Here is a 15,000-nt window from a genome sequence, read left to right as displayed (position 1 = left end):
ATCTCGCTTCAAATCGGGCTTGCCGGGCGGCAATAGAGGCAGACCTGCAGGGCCGGAGGAATCCCCCACCTGGGTAACCGGCTGACGCCGGCCGGTGAGGGCCGCTCCGTGGCAAGTCGTGTTTACCAGAGGGTTAGAGGGGAAAGGGGAAGTGGGCCGGGGCTTTTCCCAGGTCCGAGCCCCTGTCGCTCAAGTCCTGGGAAGCCCCGAGTACCTGGACGGAGGTCCAGGATTTCATTCATACGGGAAAAGTTGAAAATGTGTCCGAGACAGCGCCCCCTAGGCGGACGCGCGCTCCGGACCGAGCCCCTGTCGCTCGAGCCCTGGAAGCGCCAAGTACCTGGGTGGAATCAGTTCCAGGATTTCATTCATGCGGGAAAAGTTGAAAATGTGTCCGAGACAGCGCCCCCTAGGCGGACACACGCTCCGGACAGAGCCCCTGTCGCTCAAGCCCTGGAAGCCCTAAGTACCTGGGTGGAATCAGTTCCAGGATTTCATCCATGCGGGAAAAGTTGAAAATGTGTCCGAGACAGCGCCCCCTAGGCGGACACACACTCCGGACAGAGCCCCTGTCGCTCAAGCCCTGGAAGCCCTAAGTACCTGGGTGGAATCAGTTCCAGGATTTCATTCATGCGGGAAAAGTTGAAAATGTGTCCGAGACAGCGCCCTCTAGGCGGACACACGCTCCGGACAGAGCCCCTGTCGCTCAAGCCCTGGAAGCCCTAAGTACCTGGGTGGAATCAGTTCCAGGATTTCATTCATGCGGGAAAAGTTGAAAATGTGTCCGAGACAGCGCCCTCTAGGCGGACACACGCTCCGGACAGAGCCCCTGTCGCTCAAGCCCTGGAAGCCCTAAGTACCTGGGTGGAATCAGTTCCAGGATTTCATCCATGCGGGAAAAGTTGAAAATGTGTCCGAGACAGCGCCCCCTAGGCGGACACACGCTCCGGACAGAGCCCCTGTCGCTCAAGCCCTGGAAGCCCTAAGTACCTGGGTGGAATCAGTTCCAGGATTTCATCCATGCGGGAAAAGTTGAAAATGTGTCCGAGACAGCGCCCCCTAGGCGGACACACGCTCCGGACAGAGCCCCTGTCGCTCAAGCCCTGGAAGCCCTAAGTACCTGGGTGGAATCAGTTCCAGGATTTCATCCATGCGGGAAAAGTTGAAAATGTGTCCGGGACAGCGCCCCCTAGGCGGACACACGCTCCGGACAGAGCCCCTGTCGCTCAAGCCCTGGAAGCCCTAAGTACCTGGGTGGAATCAGTTCCAGGATTTCATTCATGCGGGAAAAGTTGAAAATGTGTCCGAGAAGGCGCCCCTTAGGCGGACACAGGTGTCTGCATGAGCCCCTGTCGCTCAGATGCTGGAAGAGCAGTTTGAAAAAGGACCGGGGTAAAGAGGGGGAAAGCACCATATATGTGTCCGGGAAGGCGCCCCTCGGGCGGACACAGGTGTCTGCATGAGCCCCTGTCGCTCAGATGCTGGAAGATCAGTTTGAAAAAGGACCGGGGTAAAGAGGGGGGAAGCACCATATATGTGTCCGGGAAGGCGCCCCTCGGGCGGACACAGGTGTCTGCATGAGCCCCTGTCGCTCAGATGCTGGAAGATCAGTTTGAAAAAAGGACCAGAGGATAGAGGGGAAAAACACCATATTTGTGTCCGAAAATAGCTCACTTTGACTCGGACGCGTTCCCTGTGATTTCAGCCTGTCAGACATGGTGCACATAGTAACGAGATGGAGGTGTTTTGGTCGACCAGGTAAAAAACGAAAAATCGAGAGAAGGTAAAAAGTAGGTGAAAAATTAAGCCTCTCTCGTTAAGGTACTTAGAAAAAATCCCAAAAAAAAAATGAACTCCCATTGAAATGAATGGGGAAAATTTTTTTTCTCGTTTTTTTTCTAAGTACAACAACGAGAGAAGGTAAAAAATGGTTTTTTTAGCCTCTCTCGTTAAGGTACTTAGAAAAAAACCCAGATTTTTTTTTTTCTCGTTTTTTTTCTAAGTACAACAACGAGAGAAGGTAAAAACAGGTGCTTTTTAGCCTCTCTCGTTAAGGTACTTGGAAAAAATCCGAGACATGTTTGGTCTTCCCCACTGACAGTGCGCCTTTGCTGGGTAAGTTGTGGACGTGCCAGGCACCCCCGGGACACCGGTGGAACGCGGCCGGACTCGTGGTACTCCAACCCGGGCATAATTTTGGATATTTCCCGGTCCTTTTTTTCCCCACTTTCCCAACTTTTCTTCCGAATCACAGTGCGCCTTTGCTGGGTAAGTTGTGGACATGGCAGGCACCCCCGGGACACCGGTGGAACGCGGCCGGACTCGTGGTACTCCAACCCGGGCATAATATTGGATCAAATTCGGGACTTTTGCCCACTTTCCCAACTTTTCTTCCCAATCACAGTGCGCCTTTGCTGGGTGCGTTGTGGACATTGTAGGCACCCCGGAACCCTGGTGGAACGCGGCGGGACTTGTGGGACTCGAACCTGGGTGTGATTTTGGACCAAATTCGGGACTTTTGCCCACTTTCCCAACTTTTCTTCCCAATCACAGTGCGCCTTTGCTGGGTGCGTTGTGGACATTGTAGGCACCCCGGAACCCTGGTGGAACGCGGCGGGACTTGTGGGACTCGAACCTGGGTGTGATTTTGGACCAAATTCGGGACTTTTGCCCACTTTCCCAACTTTTCTTCCCAATCACAGTGCGCCTTTGCTGGGTAAGTTGTGGACATGCCAGGCACCCCCGGGACACCGGTGGAACGCGGCGGGACTTGTGGGACTCGAACCTGGGTGTGATTTTGGACCAAATTCGGGACTTTTGCCCACTTTCCCAACTTTTCTTCCCAATCACAGTGCGCCTTTGCTGGGTAAGTTGTGGACATGCCAGGCACCCCCGGAACCCTGGTGGAACGCGGCGGGACTTGTGGGACTCGAACCTGGGTGTGATTTTGGACCAAATTCGGGACTTTTGCCCACTTTCCCAACTTTTCTTCCCAATCACAGTGCGCCTTTGCTGGGTGCGTCGTGGACATTGTAGGCACCCCGGAACCCTGGTGGAACGCGGCGGGACTTGTGGGACTCGAACCTGGGTGTGATTTTGGACCAAATTCGGGACTTTTGCCCACTTTCCCAACTTTTCTTCCCAATCACAGTGCGCCTTTGCTGGGTGCGTTGTGGACATTGTAGGCACCCCGGAACCCTGGTGGAACGCGGCGGGACTTGTGGGACTCGAACCTGGGTGTGATTTTGGACCAAATTCGGGACTTTTGCCCACTTTCCCAACTTTTCTTCCCAATCACAGTGCGCCTTTGCTGGGTGCGTCGTGGACATTGTAGGCACCCCGGAACCCTGGTGGAACGCGGCGGGACTTGTGGGACTCGAACCTGGGTGTGATTTTGGACCAAATTCGGGACTTTTGCCCACTTTCCCAACTTTTCTCCCCACTCACAGTGCGCCTTTGCTGGGTAAGTTGTGGACATTGTAGGCACCCCGGAACCCTGGTGGAACGCGGCGGGACTTGTGGGACTCGAACCTGGGTGTGATTTTGGACCAAATTCGGGACTTTTGCTCACTTTCCCAACTTTTCTTCCCAATCACAGTGCGCCTTTGCTGGGTGCGTTGTGGACATTGTAGGCACCCCGGAACCCTGGTGGAACGCGGCGGGACTTGTGGGACTCGAACCTGGGTGTGATTTTGGACCAAATTCGGGACTTTTGCCCACTTTCCCAACTTTTCTTCCCAATCACAGTGCGCCTTTGCTGGGTAAGTTGTGGACATGCCAGGCACCCCCGGGACACCGGTGGAACGCGGCGGGACTTGTGGGACTCGAACCTGGGTGTGATTTTGGACCAAATTCGGGACTTTTGCCCACTTTCCCAACTTTTCTTCCCAATCACAGTGCGCCTTTGCTGGGTGCGTTGTGGACATTGTAGGCACCCCGGAACCCTGGTGGAACGCGGCGGGACTTGTGGGACTCGAACCTGGGTGTGATTTTGGACCAAATTCGGGACTTTTGCCCACTTTCCCAACTTTTCTTCCCAATCACAGTGCGCCTTTGCTGGGTAAGTTGTGGACATGCCAGGCACCCCCGGGACACCGGTGGAACGCGGCGGGACTTGTGGGACTCGAACCTGGGTGTGATTTTGGACCAAATTCGGGACTTTTGCCCACTTTCCCAACTTTTCTTCCCAATCACAGTGCGCCTTTGCTGGGTGCGTTGTGGACATTGTAGGCACCCCGGAACCCTGGTGGAACGCGGCGGGACTTGTGGGACTCGAACCTGGGTGTGATTTTGGACCAAATTCGGGACTTTTGCCCACTTTCCCAACTTTTCTTCCCAATCACAGTGCGCCTTTGCTGGGTGCGTCGTGGACATTGTAGGCACCCCGGAACCCTGGTGGAACGCGGCGGGACTTGTGGGACTCGAACCTGGGTGTGATTTTGGACCAAATTCGGGACTTTTGCCCACTTTCCCAACTTTTCTCCCCACTCACAGTGCGCCTTTGCTGGGTAAGTTGTGGACATTGTAGGCACCCCGGAACCCTGGTGGAACGCGGCGGGACTTGTGGGACTCGAACCTGGGTGTGATTTTGGACCAAATTCGGGACTTTTGCCCACTTTCCCAACTTTTCTTCCCAATCACAGTGCGCCTTTGCTGGGTGCGTTGTGGACATTGTAGGCACCCCGAGACACGGGTGGAACGCGGCGGGACTTGTGGGACTCGGACCTGGGTGTGATTTTGGACCAAATTCGGGACTTTTGCCCACTTTCCCAACTTTTCTTCCCAATCACAGTGCGCCTTTGCTGGGTGCGTTGTGGACATTGTAGGCACCCCGGAACCCTGGTGGAACGCGGCGGGACTTGTGGGACTCGAACCTGGGTGTGATTTTGGACCAAATTCGGGACTTTTGCCCACTTTCCCAACTTTTCTTCCCAATCACAGTGCGCCTTTGCTGGGTAAGTTGTGGACATGCCAGGCACCCCCGGGACACCGGTGGAACGCGGCGGGACTTGTGGGACTCGAACCTGGGTGTGATTTTGGACCAAATTCGGGACTTTTGCCCACTTTCCCAACTTTTCTTCCCAATCACAGTGCGCCTTTGCTGGGTGCGTTGTGGACATTGTAGGCACCCCGGAACCCTGGTGGAACGCGGCGGGACTTGTGGGACTCGAACCTGGGTGTGATTTTGGACCAAATTCGGGACTTTTGCCCACTTTCCCAACTTTTCTTCCCAATCACAGTGCGCCTTTGCTGGGTAAGTTGTGGACATGCCAGGCACCCCCGGGACACCGGTGGAACGCGGCGGGACTTGTGGGACTCGAACCTGGGTGTGATTTTGGACCAAATTCGGGACTTTTGCCCACTTTCCCAACTTTTCTTCCCAATCACAGTGCGCCTTTGCTGGGTGCGTTGTGGACATTGTAGGCACCCCGGAACCCTGGTGGAACGCGGCGGGACTTGTGGGACTCGAACCTGGGTGTGATTTTGGACCAAATTCGGGACTTTTGCCCACTTTCCCAACTTTTCTTCCCAATCACAGTGCGCCTTTGCTGGGTGCGTCGTGGACATTGTAGGCACCCCGGAACCCTGGTGGAACGCGGCGGGACTTGTGGGACTCGAACCTGGGTGTGATTTTGGACCAAATTCGGGACTTTTGCCCACTTTCCCAACTTTTCTCCCCACTCACAGTGCGCCTTTGCTGGGTAAGTTGTGGACATTGTAGGCACCCCGGAACCCTGGTGGAACGCGGCGGGACTTGTGGGACTCGAACCTGGGTGTGATTTTGGACCAAATTCGGGACTTTTGCCCACTTTCCCAACTTTTCTTCCCAATCACAGTGCGCCTTTGCTGGGTGCGTTGTGGACATTGTAGGCACCCCGAGACACGGGTGGAACGCGGCGGGACTTGTGGGACTCGGACCTGGGTGTGATTTTGGACCAAATTCGGGACTTTTGCCCACTTTCCCAACTTTTCTTCCCAATCACAGTGCGCCTTTGCTGGGTGCGTTGTGGACATTGTAGGCACCCCGGAACCCTGGTGGAACGCGGCGGGACTTGTGGGACTCGAACCTGGGTGTGATTTTGGACCAAATTCGGGACTTTTGCCCACTTTCCCAACTTTTCTTCCCAATCACAGTGCGCCTTTGCTGGGTAAGTTGTGGACATGCCAGGCACCCCCGGGACACCGGTGGAACGCGGCGGGACTTGTGGGACTCGAACCTGGGTGTGATTTTGGACCAAATTCGGGACTTTTGCCCACTTTCCCAACTTTTCTTCCCAATCACAGTGCGCCTTTGCTGGGTGCGTTGTGGACATTGTAGGCACCCCGGAACCCTGGTGGAACGCGGCGGGACTTGTGGGACTCGAACCTGGGTGTGATTTTGGACCAAATTCGGGACTTTTGCCCACTTTCCCAACTTTTCTTCCCAATCACAGTGCGCCTTTGCTGGGTAAGTTGTGGACATGCCAGGCACCCCCGGGACACCGGTGGAACGCGGCGGGACTTGTGGGACTCGAACCTGGGTGTGATTTTGGACCAAATTCGGGACTTTTGCCCACTTTCCCAACTTTTCTTCCCAATCACAGTGCGCCTTTGCTGGGTGCGTCGTGGACATGTCAGGCACCCCGGAACCCTGGTGGAACGCGGCGGGACTTGTGGGACTCGAACCTGGGTGTGATTTTGGACCAAATTCGGGACTTTTGCCCACTTTCCCAACTTTTCTTCCCAATCACAGTGCGCCTTTGCTGGGTAAGTTGTGGACATGCCAGGCACCCCCGGAACCCTGGTGGAACGCGGCGGGACTTGTGGGACTCGAACCTGGGTGTGATTTTGGACCAAATTCGGGACTTTTGCCCACTTTCCCAACTTTTCTTCCCAATCACAGTGCGCCTTTGCTGGGTGCGTTGTGGACATTGTAGGCACCCCGGAACCCTGGTGGAACGCGGCGGGACTTGTGGGACTCGAACCTGGGTGTGATTTTGGACCAAATTCGGGACTTTTGCCCACTTTCCCAACTTTTCTTCCCAATCACAGTGCGCCTTTGCTGGGTGCGTTGTGGACATTGTAGGCACCCCGGAACCCTGGTGGAACGCGGCGGGACTTGTGGGACTCGAACCTGGGTGTGATTTTGGACAGAATTCGGGACTTTTGCCCACTTTCCCAACTTTTCTTCCCAATCACAGTGCGCCTTTGCTGGGTGCGTTGTGGACATTGTAGGCACCCCGAGACACTGGTGGAACGCGGCGGGACTTGTGGGACTCGAACCTGGGTGTGATTTTGGACCAAATTCGGGACTTTTGCCCACTTTCCCAACTTTTCTTCCCAATCACAGTGCGCCTTTGCTGGGTGCGTTGTGGACATTGTAGGCACCCCGAGACACTGGTGGAACGCGGCGGGACTTGTGGGACTCGAACCTGGGTGTGATTTTGGACCAAATTCGGGACTTTTGCCCACTTTCCCAACTTTTCTTCCCAATCACAGTGCGCCTTTGCTGGGTGCGTCGTGGACATGTCAGGCACCCCGGAACCCTGGTGGAACGCGGCGGGACTTGTGGGACTCGAACCTGGGTGTGATTTTGGACCAAATTCGGGACTTTTGCCCACTTTCCCAACTTTTCTTCCCAATCACAGTGCGCCTTTGCTGGGTGCGTTGTGGACATTGTAGGCACCCCGAGACACTGGTGGAACGCGGCGGGACTTGTGGGACTCGAACCTGGGTGTGATTTTGGACCAAATTCGGGACTTTTGCCCACTTTCCCAACTTTTCTTCCCAATCACAGTGCGCCTTTGCTGGGTGCGTTGTGGACATGTCAGGCACACTGGTGGAACGCGGCGGGACTTGTGGGACTCGAACCTGGGTGTGATTTTTGATCATTTCGTGGACTTTTGCTATGCATGCCTTCTCCCCGCTAGTTTGATGTGTGCTGCTGCAAAAGTTCCAAGAGGGCGTTTTTGCCCCCCTCCAAACTCCCTCTCTTTGTTTTTAGTGCATATTTTCTGCTGGATCTACTCTCTATTTACTCCAAGGAAAAAAACTAGCCGGTCGCGGCAAATTTTTACAATCGGTCGCCAAACTACGGCACGAGGGCCGAACGCGGTACGCCGGCGTCCAAGATACGGCCCGGGGATTTTTTTTGATTTTTTGGGCTTTTTTTGATTTTTTTGGACATGTTGGGCATCCCAGGACTCGGGTGCGACTGCAGGACGTGTGGGGCTCTAACCTGGGTGTGGTTTTTGGTCATTTTTCCGGACTTTTGCCCACTTTTCCAACTTTTCTTCCCAATCACAGTGCGCCTTTGCTGGGTGCGTTTTGGGCATGTGGGGGGCACCTCGGACTCGGGTGGGACGCGGCGGGACTTGTGGCACTCGTACCTGTGTGTGATTTTTGATCATTTTGTGGACTTTTCCCCAGACACTCTCCACTTGTCTACCCCACTTCCCCTGTGACTTTGCTGGGGGGGCGTTTCCCCGCTGTCCTTTGTAGTGTAAGGGTTACTTTTCTTTTTTTTCTGTCTGAAAATAGGGCCCCAAAAGGCCTCACACTCCCCGGGAAGACCTGATGGACGCCTCGGCGTCACTGAAACAGGCCAATCTGTCTGAAAATATGGCCCACGAAAGGCCTCACATTCCCCGGGAAGACCTGATGGACGCCCCGGCGTCACCGAAATACGGCAAACTGTCTGAAAATAGGGGCTCCAAGGGTTCCCCACTCTTTCTGGCCCACAAAAGGCCTCTCATTCCCCGGGAACACCTGTAGGACTCCCCGGCGTCAAGGAAATACGCCAAACCGTCTGAAAATAGAGGCCCAAAAGAACTGGAAATAATGTGTTTAATTTGGGGGGTGATGTCTATAATTATGGGGGTGCATTGGAGGCGGGAGTCCACTGGAGGGCTCCACACCGTCTGAATATAGGGCCCCAAAAGGCCTGGAATTAATGTATTTAATTTGGGGGGTGCATTTGCAGCGGGAGTCCACCGGAGGGCTCCATTTCCCCACTCTTTTGTTGACATATGGCCACAAAAGGCCTCTCATTCCCCGGGAAGACCTGATGGACGCCCCGGCGTCACCGAAATAAGCCAAACTGTCTGAAAATAGGGGCTCCAAGGGTTCCCCACTCTTTCTGGCCCACAAAAGGCCTCTCATTCCCCGGGAACACCTGTAGGACTCCCCGGCGTCAAGGAAATCCGCCAAACTGTCTGAAAATAGGGCCCCAAAAGAACTGGAAATGATGCCTTTAATTTGGGGGGTGATGTCTTTAATTTGGGGGGTGCATTGGAGGCGGGAGTCCACTGGAGGGCTACACACCGTCTGAATATAGGGCCCCAAAAGAACTGGAAATAATGTGTTTAATTCAGGGTGCATTTGCAGGGGGTGTCCACCAGAGGGCTCCAATTCCCCCACTGTAGTCCTGGTACTCTAAAATGATGGCACTTAGTCAAATTTCCGCCTTTTTTTGATGACTTCCAACTAGGAGAGGGACTAATTTTGAGTTCCGGACCCGGGTGGAGAACCATAGCAGGTCGGCCTTCTTAAAGGGAAATGCTCCTAGGCACTTAGTCAAATTTACGCCTTTTTTTTGGACTTCCAGCGAGGAGAGGGACTAATTTTGCTTTCCGCACCCGGGTGGAGAACCATAGCAGGTCAGCCTTCTTAAAGGGACATCCTCCTAGGCACTTAGTCAAATTCACGCCTTTTTTTTGGACTTCCAGCGAGGAGAGGGACTAATTTTGCTTTCCGTACCCGGGTGGAGAACCATAGCACGTCGGCCTTCTTAAAGGGAAATGCTCCTAGGCACTTAGTCAAATTCACGCCTTTTTTTTGGACTTCCAGCGAGGAGAGGGACAATTTTGCTTTCCTGACCCAGGTGGAGAACCATAGCACGTCGGCCTTCTTAAAGGGACATCCTCCTAGGCACTTAGTCAAATTCACGCCTTTTTTTTGGACTTCCAGCGAGGAGAGGGACTAATTTGGCGTTCCAGACCCAGGTGGAGAACCATAGCACGTCGGCCTTCTTAAAGGGAAATGCTCCTAGACACTTAGTCAAATTTACCAAACTTTTCTATAGAGCCCTGGTACTCTAAAATGATGACACATAGACAAAAAACCAAACTTTTCTATAGAGGCCTGGTACTCTAAAATGATGACACATAGACAAAAAACCAAACTTTTCTATAGAGGCCTGGTACTCTAAAATGATGACACATAGACAAAAAACCAAACTTTTCTATAGAGGCCTGGTACTCTAAAATAATGACACTTAGTCAAATTTCCGCCTTTTTTTGACTACTTCCAGCTAGGAGAGGGACTAATTTGGCGTTCCGTACCCAGGTAGAGAACCAAGGCACGTCGGCCTTCTTAAGGGGACATCCTCCTAGGCACTTAGTCAAATTTCCGCCTTTTTTTTGGACTTCCAGCGAGGAGAGGGACTAATTTGGCGTTCCAGACCCAGGTGGAGAACCATAGCACGTCGGCCTTCTTAAAGGGACATCCTCCTAGGCACTTAGTCAAATTTACGCCTTTTTTTTGGACTTCCAGCGAGGAGAGGGACAATTTTGCTTTCCTGACCCAGGTGGAGAACCATAGCAGGTCGGCCTTCTTAAAGGGACATCCTCCTAGGCACTTAGTCAAATTTACGCCTTTTATTTGGACTTCCAGCGAGGAGAGGGACTAATTTTGCTTTCCGGACCCAGGTGGAGAACCATAGCAGGTCGGCCTTCTTAAAGGGACATCCTCCTAGGCACTTAGTCAAATTCACGCCTTTTTTTTGGACTTCCAGCGAGGAGAGGGACTAATTTGGCGTGCCGTACCCAGGTAGAGAACCAAGGCACGTCGGCCTTCTTAAGGGGACATCCTCCTAGACACTTAGTCAAATTCACGCCTTTTTTTTTGGACTTCCAGCTAGGAGAGGGACTAATTTGGCGTTCCAGACCCAGGTGGAGAACCATAGCACGTCGGCCTTCTTAAAGGGACATCCTCCTAGGCACTTAGTCAAATTTACGCCTTTTTTTTGGACTTCCAGCGAGGAGAGGGACTAATTTTGCTTTCCGTCCCCGGGTGGAGAACCATAGCAGGTCAGCCTTCTTAAAGGGACATCCTCCTAGGCACTTAGTCAAATTTCCGCCTTTTTTTTGGACTTCCAGCGAGGAGAGGGACAATTTTGCTTTCCAGACCCAGGTGGAGAACCATAGCAGGTCGGCCTTCTTAAAGGGACATCCTCCTAGGCACTTAGTGAAATTCACGCCTTTTTTTTGGACTTCCAGCGAGGAGAGGGACAATTTTGCGTTCCTGACCCAGGTGGAGAACCAAGGGACGTCGGCCTTCTTAAGGGGACATCCTCCTAGGCACTTAGTCAAATTCACGCCTTTTTTTGGGACTTCCAGCTAGGAGAGGGACTAATTTGGCGTTCCGTACCCAGGTAGAGAACCAAGGCACGTCGGCCTTCTTAAGGGGACATGCTCCTAGGCACTTAGTCAAATTTACGCCTTTTTTTTGGACTTCCAGCGAGGAGAGGGACAATTTTGCGTTCCTGACCCAGGTGGAGGACCATAGCACGTCGGCCTTCTTAAAGGGACATCCTCCTAGGCACTTAGTCAAATTTACACCTTTTTTTTTGGACTTCCAGCGAGGAGAGGGACTAATTTTGCTTTCCGTACCCGGGTGGAGAACCATAGCAGGTCAGCCTTCTTAAAGGGACATCCTCCTAGGCACTTAGTCAAATTTACGCCTTTTTTTTGGACTTCCAGCGAGGAGAGGGACTAATTTTGCTTTCCGTCCCCGGGTGGAGAACCATAGCAGGTCAGCCTTCTTAAAGGGACATCCTCCTAGGCACTTAGTCAAATTTCCGCCTTTTTTTTGGACTTCCAGCGAGGAGAGGGACAATTTTGCTTTCCAGACCCAGGTGGAGAACCATAGCAGGTCGGCCTTCTTAAAGGGACATCCTCCTAGGCACTTAGTGAAATTCACGCCTTTTTTTTGGACTTCCAGCGAGGAGAGGGACAATTTTGCGTTCCTGACCCAGGTGGAGAACCAAGGGACGTCGGCCTTCTTAAGGGGACATCCTCCTAGGCACTTAGTCAAATTCACGCCTTTTTTTGGGACTTCCAGCTAGGAGAGGGACTAATTTGGCGTTCCGTACCCAGGTAGAGAACCAAGGCACGTCGGCCTTCTTAAGGGGACATGCTCCTAGGCACTTAGTCAAATTTACGCCTTTTTTTTGGACTTCCAGCGAGGAGAGGGACAATTTTGCGTTCCTGACCCAGGTGGAGGACCATAGCACGTCGGCCTTCTTAAAGGGACATCCTCCTAGGCACTTAGTCAAATTTACACCTTTTTTTTTGGACTTCCAGCGAGGAGAGGGACTAATTTTGCTTTCCGTACCCGGGTGGAGAACCATAGCAGGTCAGCCTTCTTAAAGGGACATCCTCCTAGGCACTTAGTCAAATTTACGCCTTTTTTTTGGACTTCCAGCGAGGAGAGGGACTAATTTTGCTTTCCGTACCCGGGTGGAGAACCATAGCAGGTCAGCCTTCTTAAGGGGACATCCTCCTAGGCACTTAGTCAAATTTACGCCTTTTTTTTGGACTTCCAGCGAGGAGAGGGACTAATTTTGCTTTCCGTACCCGGGTGGAGAACCATAGCAGGTCAGCCTTCTTAAAGGGACATCCTCCTAGGCACTTAGTCAAATTTACGCCTTTTTTTTGGACTTCCAGCGAGGAGAGGGACTAATTTTGCTTTCCGTACCCGGGTGGAGAACCATAGCACGTCGGCCTTCTTAAAGGGAAATGCTCCTAGGCACTTAGTCAAATTCACGCCTTTTTTTTGGACTTCCAGCGAGGAGAGGGACAATTTTGCTTTCCTGACCCAGGTGGAGAACCATAGCACGTCGGCCTTCTTAAAGGGACATCCTCCTAGGCACTTAGTCAAATTCACGCCTTTTTTTTGGACTTCCAGCGAGGAGAGGGACAATTTTGCTTTCCTGACCCAGGTGGAGAACCATAGCACGTCGGCCTTCTTAAAGGGAAATGCTCCTAGGCACTTAGTCAAATTCACGCCTTTTTTTTGGACTTCCAGCGAGGAGAGGGACAATTTTGCTTTCCTGACCCAGGTGGAGAACCATAGCACGTCGGCCTTCTTAAAGGGAAATGCTCCTAGGCACTTAGTCAAATTCACGCCTTTTTTTTGGACTTCCAGCGAGGAGAGGGACAATTTTGCTTTCCGGACCCAGGTGGAGAACCATAGCACGTCGGCCTTCTTAAAGGGACATCCTCCTAGGCACTTAGTCAAATTTCCGCCTTTTTTTTGGACTTCCAGCGAGGAGAGGGACTAATTTGGCGTTCCAGACCCAGGTGGAGAACCATAGCACGTCGGCCTTCTTTAAGGGACATCCTCCTAGGCACTTAGTCAAATTTACGCCTTTTTTTTGGACTTCCAGCGAGGAGAGGGACAATTTTGCTTTCCTGACCCAGGTGGAGAACCATAGCACGTCAGCCTTCTTAAAGGGACATCCTCCTAGGCACTTAGTCAAATTTCCGCCTTTTTTTTGGACTTCCAGCGAGGAGAGGGACTAATTTTGCTTTCCGCACCCGGGTGGAGAACCATAGCAGGTCAGCCTTCTTAAAGGGACATCCTCCTAGGCACTTAGTCAAATTTACGCCTTTTTTTTGGACTTCCAGCGAGGAGAGGGACTAATTTTGCTTTCCGTACCCGGGTGGAGAACCATAGCACGTCGGCCTTCTTAAAGGGAAATGCTCCTAGGCACTTAGTCAAATTCACGCCTTTTTTTTGGACTTCCAGCGAGGAGAGGGACAATTTGGCGTTCCTGACCCAGGTGGAGAACCATAGCAGGTCGGCCTTCTTAAAGGGAAATGCTCCTAGACACTTAGTCAAATTTACACCTTTTTTTTTTGGACTTCCAGCGAGGAGAGGGACAATTTTGCTTTCCTGACCCAGGTGGAGAACCATAGCACGTCGGCCTTCTTAAAGGGACATCCTCCTAGGCACTTAGTCAAATTCACGCCTTTTTTTTGGACTTCCAGCGAGGAGAGGGACAATTTTGCTTTCCTGACCCAGGTGGAGAACCATAGCACGTCGGCCTTCTTAAAGGGAAATGCTCCTAGGCACTTAGTCAAATTCAGGCCTTTTTTTTGGACTTCCAGCGAGGAGAGGGACAATTTTGCTTTCCTGACCCAGGTGGAGAACCATAGCACGTCGGCCTTCTTAAAGGGAAATGCTCCTAGGCACTTAGTCAAATTCAGGCCTTTTTTTTGGACTTCCAGCGAGGAGAGGGACAATTTTGCTTTCCTGACCCAGGTGGAGAACCATAGCACGTCGGCCTTCTTAAAGGGAAATGCTCCTAGGCACTTAGTCAAATTCACGCCTTTTTTTTGGACTTCCAGCGAGGAGAGGGACAATTTTGCTTTCCTGACCCAGGTGGAGAACCATAGCACGTCGGCCTTCTTTAAGGGACATCCTCCTAGGCACTTAGTCAAATTTACGCCTTTTTTTTGGACTTCCAGCGAGGAGAGGGACAATTTTGCTTTCCTGACCCAGGTGGAGAACCATAGCACGTCGGCCTTCTTAAAGGGACATCCTCCTAGGCACTTAGTCAAATTTACGCCTTTTTTTTGGACTTCCAGCGAGGAGAGGGACAATTTTGCTTTCCTGACCCAGGTGGAGAACCATAGCACGTCGGCCTTCTTAAAGGGAAATGCTCCTAGGCACTTAGTCAAATTCACGCCTTTTTTTTGGACTTCCAGCGAGGAGAGGGACAATTTTGCTTTCCTGACCCAGGTGGAGAACCATAGCACGTCGGCCTTCTTAAAGGGAAATGCTCCTAGGCACTTAGTCAAATTCACGCCTTTTTTTTGGACTTCCAGCGAGGAGAGGGACAATTTTGCTTTCCGGACCCAGGTGGAGAACCATAGCACGTCGGCCTTCTTAAAGGGACATCCTCCTAGGCACTTAGTCAAATTTCCGCCTTTTTTTTGGACTTCCAGCGAGGAG

The sequence above is a fragment of the Nerophis lumbriciformis genome, unplaced genomic scaffold (assembly GCF_033978685.3).
Source record: "Nerophis lumbriciformis unplaced genomic scaffold, RoL_Nlum_v2.1 HiC_scaffold_63, whole genome shotgun sequence".
Lineage (NCBI taxonomy): Eukaryota > Metazoa > Chordata > Actinopteri > Syngnathiformes > Syngnathidae > Nerophis > Nerophis lumbriciformis.
Note: the sequence above shows the minus strand (reverse complement) of the source record.